Raw genomic sequence first — 20,724 nt, forward strand, 5'->3', positions numbered from 1 at the left:
CTAGTTGCATCACCAAAGTCATCGTAACTTGAAATTAATGTTTAGCTTTGCACTTCATAAACTATAGCCTATCAACTTCTAACACCAAGCAGAATGCAAATCTAAGGGTACGATGAAATTGAAATCTAGTCTCTTCAACCCAGACTCCCAAATCCAGAAATGCCCTTCCCTAGAACGATAGGGGAAAGTAGCGCCACATATCAGGGGTCTGACCTGACCGTACATCCTCCTCCTCCTACCGCCGCTAGGAGCCACCATTCCCACCGCTGGCCGTTGCAAATCCGTGCACCGACACTAGCTCTAGTCTTTGCCACAACCAACAGAGCGTGGTGCCAACGAGTCTATTGCAGTAGCGTACGCCGTGTCGAGAAATGAGAAATATCTAGCTAATGCTTGGGCCTGCAACTGACATGTGGACAACACTTATTAGAAGCAAGATGTATAAAATTTATCCTATCTAAATAACATGCATAGTTCATGTCTTAGTGGTAGTATTGTCTCAGCACAATCAAGAGATCACTGGTTCGAGCCTTGCTATGGACATTCATTCCTTTTAATTTTCCTTCCCTTTTTTCATCTCAGACTAACATAACTTACAAAAACTTCTACCACCAAGTCACCTGAAACTTACATGTGGGACTCGGTTGCGGTAATGAATTCCCATTCGATCGGTAACAGGTTCGACCCATGGGAGGAGCACGTTTTTCCATTTCATTTTATTGTCCTATTTATCAACTTAAACTTACATGTGGGACCCTCGTTGGTTTATGACATTTTCATGGACATTATATCGTCACAAAACTACCATGAAACAGCGCGTGACATTTTTTTTGCTTGGGTGACAACTTTTATGGCGTTCCATAACTTTATCACTAAATTTGCTTAGATGTGAAACTTTGTGACATTTTCAGCCAGAAATATCATAGATCTATGATGAGAATAAATGTGTCATAAAATTTTCATCATAGATCTACACATTTCTTGTGGTGTTGCTTGATTTTGTTAGTAAGATTAGTATAAAGTGAGAGTTTGCAATCCACTTGTCGCACGGATTGATAAACCTTGGGGGAATACTCTAAGGGAAAAACTACAACTGATCCGTGCACTTGTGGTCCACCAATTGGTGCGCTAACTGCCGTCAATAGAACGTTGTTGAGCTGGCGTTCCCAACACAGCCTCGTGCGATGTCCAGGAAGATTCCCGCTGGTGGTAGACCCGATCATCGGGCCTAAGCGCCTCTCCAAGGTGCTGATGGATGGCGGGAGCACCCTCAACATCCTCTATGTCGACACTTGCAACTCCATGAAGATAAGTCGGGAGCGCATCCGGCCGATTGGAGCACCCTTCCACAGTGTGATCCCGGGGAAGCAAGCCATCCCACTCGGGTAGATCGACCTGCTCGTGACGTTCGGAGATAGGTCAAACTTTCGGACAGAGACCCTCACGTTCAAGGTGGTATACTTTAGCGGATCTTATCGCGCCATCCTCGGGTGGCCATGCTACGCTAAGTTCATGGCCGTCCCCAACTACGTTTACCTCAAGCTAAAGATGCCTGGGACGAAGGGCATCATCACCGTTGGGCCAAGCTTCACACACGCGTGATAGTGGGATCAGAGTCCCGGAGACGATAGAAGCCAAAAGAGCATGATGTAGACATGGTGTCTCCACCAAATAAGGGAAAGCGTGGAGAAAGGTATCTTAGGTAGTTTTTAGGCCATAATTGTAGTAGCTCATCTCGTAATCAACTAGGACTTTAGCTTGCTCCAGGGTATAAATATAAACCTATGAGCATTGTAACAGACATCTCTTGATCAATCAATACAATCTTTCGGCGCCACGCCGCCAAACCCTTAGGAGTAAGAGTAATGTAGCTTTTCAACGAGTTCCTTCTAGCGTGTAGGGCTGCATCAGCTTCGATCTCAAGCGAGCTTGTAAGCGTCACCAGCTCATTACGACCTCTATTAGAACTTTCTAAGTTAAGTCTTATATTATGATATTGTTGTGTGGCTAGTTATTGAGTATTCTTAGATTGCAAGTAGAACTTTCTAGGCTTTGTCCAATATTCTGCTTATTTTCGATGTTGCTCAAGTTATCGAACAACTTAGATCTGGTTAGGCTATCTTCATCAGCTCTCTTGCCTTGTTTAAATGTTCACAATTATCAGATCGTATTGGCTGGTAGACTCTGCATGCTTTTATTCCTTTATATATATGCTAGGCCCGATAGATCTTTAACCCTGCCCCTCGTATTGCTAACCGTCAGGCCTCTGACGTTAGCGTGCTACCATTGAGAGCTGATGCTTCGATCTAGTCTTATTCGTATCTCACGGAAGTATGATGACATCATTGAGCCAATAGGGGCGCATGCAAGGCCCTGCTACCGCAAGCCTATCTGTTAAGATTAACGGGTCGAAGTTAATGCCCTCTCACCGTGTTACCTTGTCTAAGTTCAATTGCACGGTCATGACGTTGATTAGACTTTGTTACCTTAATAGGATTGTAAGTGGTAGGCAAGAGGTCTTTGGTGATTGTGCTATAGTCTTTTACGTTGTCAGATCGAGGTTAATGCCCTCTCATTCATGTTGCCTTGTCTAAGTTCAATACACTTATCAAGACGTTAATTAAGATCTGTTAATGTATCTTGTATGCATACAGTTAGCATCGGCTGCTCCTTGTTGCTATGTTCTAATCTTTTAAATTAGTAGATTGATGCCAATGCCCTCTCATTCATTTTACCATGTGAGTTCAATACACTTATCAAGACATTGGCTAGATCTGTTAGCTTATGTGATAAGCGTGTGGTTAACAAGGGCTCCTTTTTATGGCTGTTGTATTACAATGCTTTATCTTAGCCCGTCGACTAACATAGCTGATGGCACATGCCATTAATGTTTTGTTTATTTACACCGCATGATTACATTGAATATATCTTAATGGTGTTTATTCAAAGAACGCCTACCTATGAGCTGGAACACTTCACCGCCTATCGACTCATGATTTTTACATTTACCTTTTCAATTGCATGTCAAACTGACTGTCACGCCGCGCACCTACGGGAGCCAATTTGGAGCCTACACTGGAGTTAAGCATATCTCCCAGGTCGTTCGTGTTGTTCAATGCAGAAGCCTGAAGTCTAGATTTTGCGTCAACATCAGGACACTGCCAGCTTGCCTTCGAGATAGCCGCGAAAGCAGACCTAGCGTAGATCAAGAGGAACCTCATCCCGACTACCCTCGATGACAACTAGGGCACTGCTGCATCAGTGTTCCGGTCGACCGAGGAGACCAAGTTGAGATCGATGACAATGACCCGACCAAGAAAGCATGCATTGGGGGTGACCCTCTCCAACAAATAGGAAGACATGCTCATCGACTTCCTACATCGCAATCAGGACGTCTTCGCGTGACAACCATCCGACATGCTAGGAATCCCAAGGGAAGTCGCCAAGCACCACCTCCGAATAGAGCCCGACTCGAAGCCAGCCAAGCAATGCATGTGTTGATGCAAAAACTGGACTTCAGGCTTCTATGTTGAATAACATGGAGTACCTGGGAGATCTGCTTAACTCTAGTGCAGGCTCCAAATCGGCTCGTGAAGGTGCAAGGTGTGCCAGTCAATTTGACCTGAAAATTGACAAGGTAAACATTAAATTCCTGAGCCGATCGGCGGCGATGCCTTTCAAACTCATGGGCAGGCGTTCTTCGAATAAACACCACGATAGATAGATATTCAATGTAATCATGTGGTGTAAATAAATAAAGCATTAATGGAATATGTCATTGGCTATATGAACCGATGGGTTAAGATAGAAGTTGTAATATGCCAAAAATTTGAAATATTAATATGAATGTAAAATTTCCAAAATTCAAAAACCTTTGTGTTTGAATGTGTGCAAGTTTAAAAACCAAGATATCTTTCTCCTAAATTCTCATTTCAACTATGTGTGGCTTGATTTGGAGTTTATGGTTTTATTTGGAGTTCATGATTGAGTGAAGTTTGAGTTCAAATTCAAATTCAATTCAAACCTAAACCTAAAATGAAAAACAAAACCTTACATTACCTTCCCTGGCCGGCCCACCTGGCCAAACTAGCCCGCCCGCGCCACCAGGTTACCAGGCCGCCTCCAGCCCAAGCAGCAGCCGGCCTATCCGCCCTTTCTTTCTTGACCGCAGGCCACCAACTACCTTTTCCCTTCAGCCCAGCTTGCATAGTAGCCCAGCTAGCCGGCCCAGCCAGCCCGACGCTATGCATCTTCCTCCTCTTGCATGGATGCAGTGCATGCGCGCAACACATGCAAGCGCACTACTGCCGGGAGGAGGGGTGGCGTGGCCTGGTTCCAGAGGGTTCCACCGTGCACTTTGACGAGCCTACCCCTACTGGCTAACAACTCCCGCGTCCACAGCTGTCGGATGCACCGCAAGAAGCTCCTGCGCCCTAACCCTAGCATCCACGGTTGAGCTCACCTTTGCCCCTCCACCGCCTCCGATGGGCTATAAAATGGGTCCTCAGGGTGCCCCTCTCCGTAATCAAGCCTTGGGCTCCGCCCGCAGCCACACCCACCGCCGTGTTGAGAGGAGGGCCACTGGTGAGGAAGGAGTTGAGGGGAAGAGAAGGAAGGAGGGAAGGAGAAGAAGTGAAGTAGGAAAGGAGGAAGGAGCTGTTCGGGAGGATGCAAGGCGAAGCCAAAGGAAGTCCAAAAGAAGCAGGAGCTATCTGCGGGGAGGAGCTGACGTCGATGGAGTTTCGCCGCCGAGTAGCTGTTGACACCGCCGTTGACATCCTCTTCACCGCCGCCGCTTTTCCCTTCCCCAAGACAGCACTGTAAGCCCCCAAAGCCAAGCCTTTTACCTTCCATCGAGCCCTAGCTTGCTTGCTGCCGTTGCTCTACCGCCTAGCTTGCTTGCATTGCCTAGCTGCACCGCGCTAGCCACAACACCGCGCCTTGCTTTGCGTCACTCGCAGCCGTGCGCTGCACACCACTCACGCGCCTTAACCATTGCTCACTTTGCCACTGCTCGCATGCGCGTTCGCCTCGCTTTCGTGCTAGCCGCGCCAGCGCTGCCTGCTCATGTGTGCCGCACGTACCCACGCTCGTCACTGTGGCCACCAGCCGCGACATCGCACTGCCAGCCCGCTCGCCGTGTGTGCACTACGCTTGCCGTTCGCGCTCACCGCCTCGCCATGGCGCGCCAGCGCATGTCGCCGTTGCTGCCAGCCACATGCTTGCCACGTAGGCGCCACGTGGTAGGTGGGCCCACCGTTGACCAAGTAGGGTCCACCGTTGACCAAGCCCAATCAATGCTGATGTCATGCTGATGTCAGCATGACACGTGGACCACCATGACCTGCCACGTGTCAGCCCTTGGTTAATCAGCCTATTTCAGAATTAAATAAATGTTTAATAAGTCCTTTAAACTTCAAAAATTCATAACTAATTCATCTTTGGTCAAAACTTATGAATCCAATTGCGTTAAATTCGTAAAATCGAGCCTGTGCTGTTTGTAGCTAGTTTGGAGTTATTTGGATCTTCTAAATTTGCCTTTCTTGGAGTTTTTCCTATATGTAATGCCGTTTAATTTTCATTTCATTATATATCACTCTGTCAGACTCAAGCTTGACCAGGACTACCTTCACGACCCTGACTTCACTGAGGAGGACAAGAATGACTTTGGACAAGGTGTCATGTCACTCCCAAACATATAGATCCTATGCATGCTTAGTTGCTAGCGCTTTACTTATGATGCTTGCCTGATGATGGATTGCATAGCAAATGTTTTAACCATGCCTTGATAATTGTTATATCCTATTTCCTTGCTTTTACCTATTGCTGTGGACTAGCTACAGACCCCTAGCTAGTCCACTATTATTTCATCCATATACATGCTTTTTGAGTTATGGATGGGCATATGCCATGGTATTGGTGATGGGATTCCTTGACCTCTCTCGCGTGTGTTTTGGGTGCATTATTCCTTGATGTGTACTTGGTCGGAGCGAGCCAGGGTAGGTACTGAGGAGTGCCAGGCCAGGAGAGAGCATTCTGGACTCTCTCCATACCCCGTACCTGTGGTGGGTACCTTGCTTGAGGTGTTGGTTGGTGCTTCGGCACGTTTTTGTTGAGGAGAGTGCTCGCTCTCAGCCATTTAAGGACCAAGTCAGTTTACCACTAGCCACAATATCTATTTACATACATACCATTTCGCTCACGTATGGGCGGGGTTCGGTCCGAGAATGGTAGTGGATAGCGCTCTTCCCGCAAGTGGATAGGAGGTCGTGTAAGGAGTTCGAGGGGATGGCCTGCTCTGACAAGACTGCAGCTTGGCGTGGTTAGGTTTTCACAGCCTTGAGGTCTTCTCTGGTGACGGCGTGCCCTACAGACAAAGATAGTTCCAGACTCGAGGAGTCGAGTGAGAGCTATCTAGTTACTTGGCGCCAGCCGTTAGGTGGGGTTTGGACGCCTGATCCCTGTTCAGGCTCCATCCGGGCGGGTACAGATGTACAACCTCTGTAGAGTGTTAAATTTATAGCTATAGTCTATGTCCACTGGTTATGGACAGTGTTGTTGTCTACCGCTACTTCTGACTAGACTTTTCTTGTGCTTCTACCTTCCCTCTTTTTGGTGATGTGATAGGCTGGCATTTGCTGTTGAGTTGTGAGGGGAGGGAGCTCTCACATCACCTAGAGTGCTCGGGATTGGACCCTCGTGGAGAAGGGCTAGTGTTTTGTGCTGACTTCCTTGTTGAGGTGTTGACCTCAGGATTCATGCTCGCTTCCTTGACTTGCTGCTGCCACTGGATGCATAAACTTCCATAGCCAGATATAGGTTTATCCATGCATATGGAATGTTTTCCCCGTTCCTTGGCTTTTGCTGCTTTTGGGAGTTGACATGGCATACTCGCTTCTCGGGTAGACGCTGGCTTTTCAGGTGAGGAGCCCAACTACGACTTCGACAATGATGGATGGGAGGACTAGAGATCGTGCTATGGTCAAGTCGCCTGTTGAAGATGGAGATCACCTTAGCTTCCATTATCGCTGCATAATTGTTTTATCCTTCATGTTTTAGTCCCATTGGACTTGTACTGGCATGAGGCATTGAGATGTACTCGTACTCATGTTATACTTAATGTTATATGCACTCTATTACCTCTCTATTTCTATGTTTGTTGGGGGGGGAATATTAACGACCTCCCAAAGCCCATGGAAACAACAAATCATAAAGGCCCAAGCTCGCCTAGGGCGATAAAGACTGCCATCGGCCCAAATATGGGAGGTGAGAGCCACGCTCTGCCTCGCCCGACCTAGTGCCGCCGAAGATCATGAAGCAGCCGTCCACCTTGGGGAAGCCGTCTTCCTTCTCTTCGCCATCCTTCTTCTCCTCGTCGGGCTTCCATCTCCGGTTGCCCTTCACCGGGTTGCCTTCGTCAGCGACCAGTTTGAGCCCTCAATCCATTCCCAAGAGCCGGGGAGGGTCACCGACGCGCCACCTGCCCCGGACTCGGGCCCCGACCTGGGAGAGGTCGGCAACACGCCACCTGACAGGGTCGGCGATGCTTCACCTGCCTTAGACTCGGAGGCCGACCCCTTCAACCCCGAGGTCATGGAGATCGATGCAGACCCAGCAGCGGGGCCCGACCTCCCGCCCAACTGGAGAACCCCGTACCTCGACTACCTCGTTCGCGACACGCTCCCGGTGAACAAAATGGAAGCATGTAGGATTGCGCGCCACGCCAAATCCTTCGCCATCATCGACTAGGAGCTCTACAAGAGAAGCCACACTGGCATCCTCCAGCGCTGCATCCCGATCGAGCAGGGAAAGGCAATGATTCAGGACATCCACGCCGGAGCCTGCGGCCATCACGCTGCGCCAAGAACCCTCGTTGGAAATGCTTTCCGGTAGGGTTTCTACTAGCCGATGGCGGTCACCGATGCCACCCACGTGGTCCGCACCTACGAAGGGTGCCAATTCTTCGCGCGCCAAACCCATTTGCCCGCGGAGGCGCTCCAGACCATCCCCATCACGTGGCCCTTCGCGGTCTGGGGGCTGGACCTCGTTGGGCCCTTCAAGAAAGCGCCCGGGGGCTTCACCCACCTGCTTGTCGCCGTCGACAAGTTCTCCAAGTGGATCGAAGCACAACCGGTCGCGCAAATCAAGTCCAAGCAGGCGGTACAATTCTTCACCGACATCGTCCATCGCTTTGGAATCTCCAACTCCATCATCACGGACAACGACACGCAGTTCACCGGGAAGAAATTTCTCCAGTTCTGCGACAACCACCACATCCGAGTGGACTGGTCTACCGTGGCACATCCCCGCACGAACGAACAAGTCAAACGAGCCAACGGCATGATACTCCAAGGTCTCAATCCACGAATCTTCGACCGCCTCAAAAAGTTCGGCGGCCGGTGGGTCGCGAAGCTCCCCGCAGTCCTATGCAGTCTGAGGACAACCTCCAGTCGGGTGACTAGCTTCACCCCGTTCTTCGTGGTCTACGAGTCTGAGGCAATCCTGCCCACCAACCTAGAATACGGGCCGCCGAGGGTCAAGGCGTATGACAAACGAGGAAACCAGGCATCGCTCAAAGACGCACAAGATCAGCTCGATGAAGCACGCGATGTGGCCCTACTGCACTCGGCCAAGTACTAGCAGGCCTTACGACGCTACCACAGTTGTATGGTGCAAGGCCGAGCCTTCAACGTCGGCGACTTGGTGCTCCGCCTCGTCCAGGACAACAGGGGTCGACACAAGCTGACCCCTCCGTGGGAAGGACCCTTCATTATCATGCAGGTACTGCAGCCAGGCACGTACAAGCTAGCGACCCCTGATGGACAGATCTTCAGCAACGCTTGGAACATAGAATAGCTAAGACACTTCTACCCCTAGCTTTCATTTCCAAGTTCTGTACATAGACACTTCTGTAAATTAAAAATTTAATGGAAAAAAGAATTTTGAGTTGGTTTCATTCAAGTTTCACTTTGAACTCAGGGATATCCGATCCTGGCTCTGCCTTAGGGCCACATATCCCTTGGGGGCTATCAGGGGCTCCGGCCCAAGCCACATGACATCCTCTCAAAACACTTTCTCTTTTTGAGCCGACCCTCTTTCTGAACTTTCGGGCATGAAAAGGAGAGAGTGCACGAACGGTGTTCAGGCAAGACTGATCGGACTGCGAAAAAACCTACGCCCCAGCGGCATATATTCTAGGCATTCCTATGCTTGAGTCCGTAAAGACTTCACTGAAAAATAGTTTTTCGATGAAGGACTTAGGGGAAGCGGCATATATTCTGGGCATTAAGATCTATAGAGATAGATCGAGAAGGCTTATAGGTTTAAGCCAAGATACTTACATCGACAAAGTGTTGAAGCGGTTCAGCATGGAAGAGGCAAAGAAAGGGTTCTTGCCTATGTCACATGGCATACATCTCAGCAAGACTCAGTGTCCTTCAACTGCTGATGAGCGGGATCGCATTAGTAGAGTGCCATATGCCTCGGCTATTGAATCTATCATGTATGCAATGATAAGTACTCGCCCAGATGTTTCATATGCGCTAAGTATGACAAGCAGACACCAATCTGATCCAGGTGAGAGTCACTGGACAGCGGTGAAAAACATTCTTAAGTACTTAAGAAGGACTAAAGATATGTTCCTCATCTATGGAGGTGAGGAGGAGCTCGTTGTAACAGGTTACACCGATGCTAGTTTCCAAACCGACAGAGATGATTCAAAGTCACAATCAGGATTTGTGTTCACGCTAAATGGTGGTGCTGTTAGTTGGAAGAGTTCCAAGCAGGAGACGGTGGCCGATTCTACGACAGAAGCCGAGTACATCGCGGCTTCGGAAGCCGCGAAGGAAGGTGTTTGGATAAGGAATTTCCTCATTGAGCTTGGTGTGTTCCCGAATGCGTCCAGCCCATTGAATCTCTACTGTGATAACAATGGGGCAATTGCGCAAGCAAAGGAGCCAAGGAACCACCAGAAGAACAAACACGTAATGCGGCGATTTCATCTCATTCGAGACTTCGTTAACCGGGGTGAGATCAAGATATGCAAAATACACACGGATCTGAACATTTCTGATCCGTTGACAAAACCACTCCCGCAGGCTAAGCATGATGCGCATGTAAGAGCTATGGGTATTAGGTACCTTCTAGATTGACTCTAGTGCAAGTGGGAGACTGTTGGAGGTATGCCCTAGAGGCAATCATAGAGATGATGATATTCCATTTGTATCCATGATTTGTATGTTGTGTTCATTGAATATCCATTAAAGGCTACTTGAATTGATTTGCAATTATGTGAATTGTATGTGAAACTCTTTACTTGTATGGTTATTCTAAAGTTGTCCCTAGTCGGAGTTCATGTGAGGACACACATGAATATTAGACTAGCACATGTATTAGTTGATGACTATGTTTCACAAGTCATGGACATGGAGATGTTGAACTAATAATGTGGACACATGTGGAGACATGTGCTAGGACTGACCCAACACGAGAAGTAGTTCTCTCTTTAAACAACATATACGCTTTGTCCTTAGAGCTGAGATTGTCGCATGTATTCTAGATGTGGATCGACCTACTTAGGGACTATCAAACGCTACGCCGTAACAGGGTAGTTATAAAGGTAGTTTTCGGGTTTGTTAAGAAGCATGCTATGAGACATGGTCAATCAAGATGGGATTTGCCCCTCTCTGATTGAGAGTGATATCTCTGGGCCCCTCGAGTGATCGGATCCGAAAATGCATGGCCATGCTACGTACGGTTAAGAGTTAACCTACAAAGGGATTCCGAATCACAGGATCGAGAAAGAGCGGTCGGCTTGAAGCTAGACCAAATATCGTGAGGCAAAGGGAATAGCATGTATATTATGTTGTGATGGTTCGTCTGATATGATCTTCGTGTGCGTATAGGAGTTGGCACGTCTTGCTAGAGGCCGCTACCGACTATTGGGCCGAGTAGGAGTACTCGGGCCATGTCTATACGTATCCGAACCCATAGGGTCACACACTTAAGGGGCTGGAAGCCCAATTCGGATCTGATCCGAGTTGGATTAGGTTTAGAAGTACTAATGGGCCTCGGATCCAGAGGCCCATCAGGAACCTCTATAAATAGAGGGGTGGGGGCGCCCTAGGGTTTACACCTTTTTGGCGAAACACACCTGCCGTGCCTCCCACGCCCTCGCCTGTTGCAACTCACGGATCTAGCAGTCCGGCTTGCGACGCTTCCTCCCTGCATGTGTGGATACCTTGGAGGTGTTGCGCTTGCAGCACTTGGACGAGCCGCCGACAAGCCACGACGAGCCGCGGCACCGGAGGCGATCTTGCTGCACGTGGACGAGCTGCTGAGGAGCTGCTGGACGTGATCGACTACGTACGACTACGTTGATCGACTACGTACGACTATGTGATCGTCTTCACTGCATCGACGCATATCTACATCTTCCGCACCAGTAGTGCGTCGAGTGGTAATCCCGTGATCCTTATACGGCAGCTCTTCCTGGTTTTACGTGGTAGAAATTTTGATTTGCGCTAGTGTAGCCTACCTCGTATCCTAACACAGAGTGCTTCCAGGGCGATCTCACGGGTCTGGCGGTACGTCCCGAGGACACGAGTCGCCAGCGAGCTCGTCCCCTCCCCCTGGACCATGCTGTGGCCGTTGCAGACGACACGGACCGCATCCCGCAGGTTGCCGTGCTCGGCGTGCTCCGCGTCACGGACCTCTCTCAGCCGGGCGAGTTCGTCTGCAAGGCTCGTCCAGAAAGACCCACCAAATCAGAAACCACCGCAACACCACAAAGACAAAGAAACGAAAAGAGTCTTACCCTCGGATTGGGCCTTTAGCTGGCGCTCCCGGTCAAGCCCCTGGGCCACGGAGGCCTGAAGCTCCTGCACTTGCACTTGGAGCTAACTGACCTCCGCCCCAAGGTCGGCCGCCACCTTCTCGGCCTCTTCCTTTCGGGCCATCTTGGAGTCTCGGTCCTGCTAGGCTTTCTGCCGCTCGTGCCGGATGCACTCGACGGTCTCCTGAAGGGCTTCATGCTCTCCCTTCAGCCGTGCGAGATCCTCAGCGTCATGGCAGGCCTTTTCAGCAGCGGCCTGGAACTCCTCGTGGTCGCAGCGAGCCCTCTCGGCGATGACCTGGAACTTGGCCTCCGCCCGCCGCACGTCCTCCCGCGCCGCCTGCTCGCGCCTCCGCAGATCGTCGATGACCTGCTGGGCGGCGGCAACCTGCGCGGTCAACTCCCCGGTTCGCTGCCTCTCCAAATTGAAGCATTCCCAGAGCCCCCGCTCGAGCCGGAGGAAATCGGATTTTCCCCGGCTACATTCTTGGAGGGCCTACAAGACAATACACCATCAGGGATAGAGCAACAGGAGGAAAATAACCAAAGGAGAAAACACCATACCCGACCATCGGGGATGCCGACGCCGTCCAGCTCCCCCAACGCCGAAGACAAGGCAGCGCGGATGTTAGCAAGTCTGCCCTGCAGTGCCTGCCACTTGCCCCATTCCACGGCGTCATCCAGCGTGAAGAGGGGTCTCTGCGGGTCGTCATGAGATGTCCAACGCAGGATAGACCCGTTCCACACCTTGGGAACGGGATTGGCCGAGACAAGGGTGGAGGCCGCTCCGGCCGCCCCCGATGCCGCCGTCCTTGACGCCACCGTCGAGGTAGGCACCGCCACCCCGGAAGGCATCGGCCTCACCGACGGTCCCGGCGCACGCGCCCCCGCCCCCATCAAGGCCGCCGTGGCCACTGCCGACGCCAACGCATGTCCCGACCCGTTCGTCGGTGCCACCACCTCCGTCGCAAATGCCAGAGCAAGTGTTCCCGTGGTCTCTGTGCCCTCCGTCGCGGCCACCAAGGCAGGCGTCCCCTCCCCCGTCGTGGCCTTCGGAGTAGGCACCTCCACCTCCACGGCCGCTGCCCCTCTGCCGCGGCTCCCCGGGCAGAAGTCCCCATCTCCGTCGCCGCCGCCTCCTTCGTCGCAGCCGCCGGGGCGGGCGTCCCCGCCTCCTCCGCCGCCGCTGTCCCCGTCGTGGCCGCGGGGGCAGACTCTCCCTCCTTCGTCGCCGCCGCCATCCACGTCACGGCTGTTGGGGCAAGCGGCCCCATCTCCGCCACCGCTGTCGGAACCGCGTGCTCCCCCTCCGCCTCATCGTCGTTGAGGTCAATCACCTCCTTGGCCTGAGGGCCCCCAGGAGCAATGCTCTGCACCACGGGGTTGGCCGAAGAGGCAAAGGGCGGAGCGGGGGTCAGACCCTGTGTTGTGCCCGGTGACGGCGCCACTCCACTGGTTGCTGCCGCAGGAGCCACCTCCGCGGTAGGAACTGCGGTCTCACCAGTGACACCGCCGCTCGCCACCGGCGGGGTCGCGGTCCGCCCCGCAGAGGGGGACGACACCTGTAGCGCCTTCTTCGGTGCCAGCGGCGGGACAAGGCCTCGAGGGGTGGCGCTGCGAAACAACAAACAACATTAGTGAAAACAAACCCAATGCCTGGAAAGAAACGAGACTCACGAGGAAATTCAACTCACACTTCCCCAGCGCAAGGACGGCATGTGCATTTCGCCTCCGAGCCGGACGCCGACCCCGAGGCATCCGGCAACGGCCGCTTGCCGCCGCTCCTCTGCTCCTGGGCTGCAGGCGAAGGGACGGGGGTCGGCTCCGTCGGCCCCCGGGGGGCACTACGCGCCGACCCCTAGAGCGTGACCCCACAGCTTTGCGGGACCAAGTTTCGGGCAGGTGGCCCGCCCGCTTCATCCCCCACGGCCATTTGGGAGCGCGACTCCCGGATAACAAGCGCGCCTGACCGGGGGGACAGGATGAACTCCTCCTCCTCCTCCTCGTCATCCTCCTCCTCTTCCTCCTCATCGTCATCGTCATCGTCGTCCGACACGACCTGTCCCCGCCGCCACCGTTGGAACTCCTTGGCGGCTTTCTTTTTCCTCTTCGTCGTCTCCTTGTCCTTGCGCTGCTTCTGCTTCTCGGCAACGAGACGGTTCTGCTGCCGCTGCTCGGCGTCCTCCGGCACCAGCGGACGCGAGTCGACGACATGGGTCATGTTGCCCTGCGGACACAAAAGGCCCCGCGTCAGGACAACAAACCAAGAAATGCAGAAAAAAGAAACAGGCGCATAGAGTCCTTACCAGATCGACGAAATTCTCGTCCGGGTGCATCGGAGGGTGGCCAGGCACCGGGTAATCGTTGTCCTTGTCCTCCAGCGCCTCCCGGACCCGCTGCCGGATCTCGGAGGTAGCGAGCGCACCCGTCGCGAGGACGGTGCCCTCGGTCGGCGCACCGGGGGTCATCTCGGTGAGCGAATGGACCCGGAGCATCAGCGGCGCCACCCTCCGGGCGTGGTATGCCCCGATGACTCCAGCTCCGGTCAGTCCCCTCCCTTTCAGGTGCTCGATGGCCTGTAGCAAGCCGGTGATCTGCTTCTTCTCCTTCTCCACCGGGCCGTACGACCACACCTCCGGCGCCACTTCAATGACGTGGCCGGTGAACTCCGGCAGGGCGGAGTTGGAGTAGTTCCTCACGTAGAACCACTGCTGGTGCCACCCCTTGTGGGACGTCACGGTCTTCATTGCCATATACTCCTTGGCACGAGTATGGCGGAGGTGAATTCCGGCGCACCCTATCGGCACTGGGGTCGACCGCTGCTGGTTTCCTCTCTTCTCAGCCTTCTGGTACAGGCTGACCGTGAAGAAGTTCTTCCACAGCGAGAAGTTGAGCTTAATGCCTAGGAACCCCTCGCACAGTGCGACGAACGCCGCAATGTGCTGGATCCCATTGGGGTTGAGGTGCTACAACTCGAGCCTGTAGTAGTGCAAGAGCCCACGGAGGAAGAGACTCGGCGGAGTCGCGAACCCCCTCTCATGGAAGTGGGCGAAGGACATGACATAGCCGACAGGCAGATTTGGCACCTCTTCCATCTTGGGGAACCTCCATTCACCCCTCTCCGTCCTCTCACAGAGGATGCCCTTCCTCGTGAGGTTGTCAGCGCGTGAGGTGCCAAAGCTGGAACGCGCCCAAGATCCCATCGCCGGGGGAAGAAGAGCTCAACGGAGGACATGGAGAAAGGTTGTAGCGCTGGGTAGAGGAAGACGAAGGGCGCGTAGGGAAGCTAAGGGCACGTGAAGAGGCGAAAAAACTTGGAGGCAGATAGCGGGCGGAACTGTTAAGGCGGAATCCTCGGCTTATAGGAAAGGCACGTGGGAAGCAGAACGGATGCCCCATTGCAATAAATGCGGCACCAGGTACACCCCATCACGCCCGCCCCTTTTTCGGAAACCATGCACACGACCTGCAGCAGGAAACATCCCCTCCTCCCTCGATTCGCAGGTCGGCGCCTTCCGCCACTTCATCTCCCGAAGAACACACGCACGACATCCTCCACGTCCGGCCCAAGGCCCAACCTCCTCCACATCCGGCCCAAGGCACAACCTCATCCACGTCCAGCCCAAGGCATGACCTCCTTCACGTCCGGCCCAAGGCCCACCAAAAGGTATAAAAGGGACACGGGGCTAAAAATGCCCCTACATCCCATTACGGTCCAGGGGTTCGAAGGTTAGCCTGCCACAGGTTTGACAGCCGTCCCAGGATACCCCCGAGCGAGGGGTAAGAGGAGACGGGTCCGCTAGCGGCCATCACCCGGGCGCGCGACAGCCCAGGGCGTCTAAATCTCACATTCAAGTCCAGATCGGCATCAGAGTTCATGGTTTTTCCTCGAGGAAAGGCAACGAGCCCCTGGATTTGAACGAACAGATTCAGGAACTATATGAACTGGCCGACCGGAGCCTGGGGTACGCCATCAGCTTGGCCCGAGACGGACCCCCCCCCCCCCGAACGGGGACCGGGACCCCACTCGAATCAACCCGTTAGTAGCTCAATGAGCACCATGGTTCGTCCGGCGAGGATAGCGTGGCACGGCTCGCCCCCTCCGTCTCAGTGAACGAACGCTTGAGGGGTAACGTACAAAAGTCGACCGAGCCTCCCGACCGGTCCCCTGCAACGTGCGGGGGCTCGGGAGCTAGCCTCGCAACCAAAGACCATGCGGGTGGTCTCGACTTAAGGCTCTCAGACAGAAGAGAATGACAAGAAATCCTCCCACGCTGAGTCGCTCACAGGATGCTTCGCCTGATCAACCCCCTCGGCCAAGCCGCACAAACAACTCCTCCCGTCCCTGATCGACTTCTAGGATCCCCTACGGATGGCGACAGTAGCCTCTGGAGGAGCGTCCCCGCTCCACCACAGGCTCGGGGGCTACTGTTGGGGGGAAATATTAACGACCTCCCAAAGCCCATGGAAACAACAAATCATAAAGGCCCAAGCTCGCCTAGGGCGATAAAGACTGTCGTCGGCCCAACATGGGAGGTGAGAGCCACGCTCCGCCTCGCCCGACCTAGTGTCCCGGGGTCAGGCGCCCCCGACCCCTGGAAGACCAAGGTCCGCCTCGCCTGACCCCCCGTCGCAAGATTCCGCCTCGCCCGACTCAGGGCACAGGGGGTCAGGCTCACCCAGGGCCCCCAGACAAGTATCCGCCTCGGGCGCGGATCTCGTGGGTCCGCCTGTCAATCTCGCCATAAATGCGCCGCAGTTCTATCAGGAAGGACATCCGTGTCTCCAACGCAAACCACCACAAGTACCCATGCGCGGCCGTGCAGTACAAGCTACAGTGGCTGCGGCCTCCTCCGATTTGCTACAGGGCACTCATGGCCTGCGCTGCCTAGAGCAGGGGGAAGCCTTGCCCGTTCTCGCGCCCCGTGCGTCCGGTGGCAGGGACGCGACGTCCGCCTTCCGCGGGCCGTCAGCAAGATGGCGGGATCCGCCGCCTCCCCCAACGGACACAGGTGCCGCGACGAAACACCATCATCACGCCTGGCGGCGACAGCCGCCAAGGAGACCATCGACGGGATGTGACGGCGGCCGCCCTCCTCTGGCAGACGCGCCGACAGGGACTGAAGGCCGGCGAGGATGCCGGTGGCCTGGGGACTTGGTCCCTCCCCTTGTGTTGTATTTTACCTAGCTTTGTCTATCTCTTTTACTTCTCCTCACACCCGGTCTCGCCTGTAACCTCGGTGGCCTCCTTGCGCTATATAAGGAGAACCGGGGGCCTGAGATAGAGGCTTCAAAGCCAACAGAACACACCCATAGCCATCGAGAGCATCAGTGCACACCCAAGAGACCTGGGATCAGCTCCCTCTCTCGCACTCATGTAACCCCTACTACAGAACCCCGCGTGGGCAACACGAGCAGCTCCCAATACTGGACGTAGGGCGTTCCCTTGCCCGAACCAGTCTAAACCCCATGTCTCCTACGCCACCATCCGAAGCCTTACGCGCAAAAAAGAAATTTACTAGTCTAAGTCTTGATCCGCTAATCTTGACAACGACAATGTTGTATTGTGTTGTACTATCTGAGACAGGGATTATACGTGATAGCCTTCCTTGGACTATCACCGAGGTGCGTAGGCTTGAATTCTTAGTTTTGGGAATTCTGGTGTGTTTGAGAAGTATTGTAAAATAACAACTAGAAAAGGAGCCCTTGCTAACCATGCGCACATCAGATAGACTAACAGATTTAGTTAATGTCTTGATAAGTGTAATTGAACTTAGACAAGGTAACACGATTGAGAAGGCATTGACATCAATCTATTAACCTAAAAGATTAGAACACAGCAACAAGGACCTCTTCCCTACCGCTTACAAGCTCATTAAGCTAACGGATCTCATCAATGTCATGATAAGTGTATTGAACTTAGACAAGGTAACACGAATGAGAGGACTTTATACTTCTTCCCATTAACTTAACAGACAAGCTTATGGCAGCAAGACCTCATATGCGCACCTATTGGCTCAATGATGTCATCACACTTCTGTGAGATATGGATGGTACCTAGCCGATGCGGCAGCTCTCAACAGTACCGTTCTAACGTTAGGGGTCCGATGGCTAGCAATACAAGGTGTAGGGGTAAAGATCTATCGGACCTAGCATATATAAAACAATAAAAGCATGCAAGATCTAACCAGCCGATACGATCAGATAACCGGTGAACACTCAAACAAGGTCAAGGAGCTGATGAAGACAACCTAACTAGATCTAAGCCATTAGATAACTGTGTGCGCTTGATTAAATGAAGAGATCGATATGATACAACTTAATAAAACTAAACAACTCAATAACTATGAGCAACGTCGAAGACAAGTAGAATATTTGACAAAGCCTAGAAAGTTCTACTTGCAATCTAAGATAACTCGATAACTAGCCACACAACCGAATATCAGAATATAAGACTTAACTTCGAAAGTTCTGATAGAGGTCGTAATGACCGGGTGACAGTACTTACAAGCTCACTTGAGATCAAAGCTGATGCAGCCATGCATGCAAGAAGGAACTCGTCAAAACTACTCTACTCCTACTCCTAGGGTTTTTACGGCGTGGTGCCGAAAGGTTGTATTGATTCATTGATGATTATTCGTTATAAGGCTCCTGGGCTTATATGTATACCCTGGAGCTGTTGGAGGTATGCCCTAGAGGCAATCATAGAGATGATGATATTCTATTTGTATCCATGATTTGTATATTGTGTTCATTGAATATCCACTAAAGGCTACTTGAATTGATTTGCAATTATGTGAATTGTATGTGAAACTCTTTACTTGTATGGTTATTCTAAAGTTGTCCCTAGTCGGAGTTCATGTGAGGACACACATGAATATTAGACTAGCACATGTATTAGTTGACGACTATGTTTCACAAGTCATGGACATGGAGATGTTAAACTAATAATGTGGACACATGTGGAGACATGTGCTAGGACTGACCCAACACGAGAAGTAGTTCTCTCTTTAAACAACATATACGCTTTGTCCTTAGACCTGAGATTGTCACATGTATTCTAGATGTGGATCGACCTACTTAGGGGCTATCAAACGCTACGCCGTAACAGGGTAGTTATAAAGGTAGCTTTCGAGTTTGTCAAGAAGCATGCTATGAGACATGGTCAATCAAGATGGGATTTGCCCCTCTCTAATTGAGAGTGATATCTCTGGGCCCCTCGAGTGATCGGATCCAAAAATGCATGGCCATGCTACGTACGGTTAAGAGTTAACCTACAAAGGGATTCCGAATCACAGGATCGAGAAAGAGCGGTCGGCTTGAAGCTAGACCAAATATCGTGAGGCAAAGGGAATAGCATGCATATTATGTTGTGATGGTTCATCTGATATGATCTTCGTGTGCGTATAGGATTTGGCACGTCTTGCTAGAGGCCGCTACCGACTATTGGGCCGAGTAGGAGTACTCGGGCCATGTCTATACGTATCCGAACCCATAGGGTCACACACTTAAGGGGCTGGAAGCCCAATTCGGATCTGATTCGAGTTGTATTAGGTTTAGAAGTACTAATGGGCCTCGGACCCAGAGGCCCGTTAGGAACCTCTAGAAATAGAGGGGTGGGGGCGCCCTAGGGTTTACACCTTTTGGCAAAACACATCTGCCGCGCCTCCCACGCCCTCGCCTCTTGCAACTCGCGGATCTAGCAGTCTGGCTTGCGACGCTTCCTCCCTGAACGTGTGGATACCTTGGAGGTGTTGTGCCTGCAGCACTTGGACGAGCCACCGACGAGCCACGACGAGCCGCCGACGAGCTGACGACGAGCCGACAACGAGCCGCGGCACGAGGGCGATCTTGCTGCACGTGGACGAGCTGCTGAGGAGCTGCTGGACGTTGCGTTGATCGACTACGTATGACTACGTTGATCGTCTTCACTGCATCGACGCAAATCTACATCTTCCGCACCAATAGTGCGTCGAGTGGTAATCCCGTGATCCTTATACGACAGTTCTTCCTGGTTTTACGCGGTAGAAATTTTGATTTGCGCTAGTGTAGCCTAACCCAACAGGAGCAAGCTAAATCCTACTCGATTATGATATGACTATTCCAACTATTCTAAAAACTACTAAAGATAAATCTTCATACTTTCCCTTATTTGGTGGAGTCGATTTCGCTTTGAATCGGGCTTCCTCCGATCTTCTCATCGGCTTTCGGAACCCTGGTCTGCCGCCACTAGTCTTGGTCAACATGGATCTGTCAACGGTCTTTCTCCCTTTCCTTCATCGGCTATCAGAACCTTATCCACAACGGCTCGCTTTAGTCAAAAACCAGTGTCAACACATGCCACCCAATTTTGGAATATAATATTGTGTTCCAAAATTCTCTTCTCTTGTCAACTCCTTCATAGGTCCCGAGCCGATATCCTCTTGAGACTGAAAAGAGTCGTTGCCATAACTATGACCTCATCCTTCGGATTTTAAGAAAGCATTCCCCATTTTTTTGGGATTCACCCTGCAAAGATCATTATATAACTGCTCTAGTCCCTTTAGTCTTCTTCACTAAGCTGATAGAAGTATTTCGCCGCCACAACCAAAAATCGAATCTTTCCCTTCACGCGCCCGGCAACTAGTCCATCACTTCATCACTGTCAAGCTCTAGTCATCAAGACGCCCTAGATTAGCAATGGCGACAGTGTCTTCCATTCCACAGGTACAAAGCATCTTCACTACCTCTTTTATTTTCTAGATCCGATCTAGTTACTGTACATTGAACCCTTATTTCTTGTCAATCCTTGCCCCCTAGTTGGAACTTAGGAACAATTTCCTGACCCCCATACCCAATACTCAAACAAGCTACTTCCTAGGGTCCATGGGTGATGTGGATCCGGTAGACTT

The sequence above is a fragment of the Setaria viridis genome, chromosome 6, assembly GCF_005286985.2.
Source record: "Setaria viridis chromosome 6, Setaria_viridis_v4.0, whole genome shotgun sequence".
Lineage (NCBI taxonomy): Eukaryota > Viridiplantae > Streptophyta > Magnoliopsida > Poales > Poaceae > Setaria > Setaria viridis.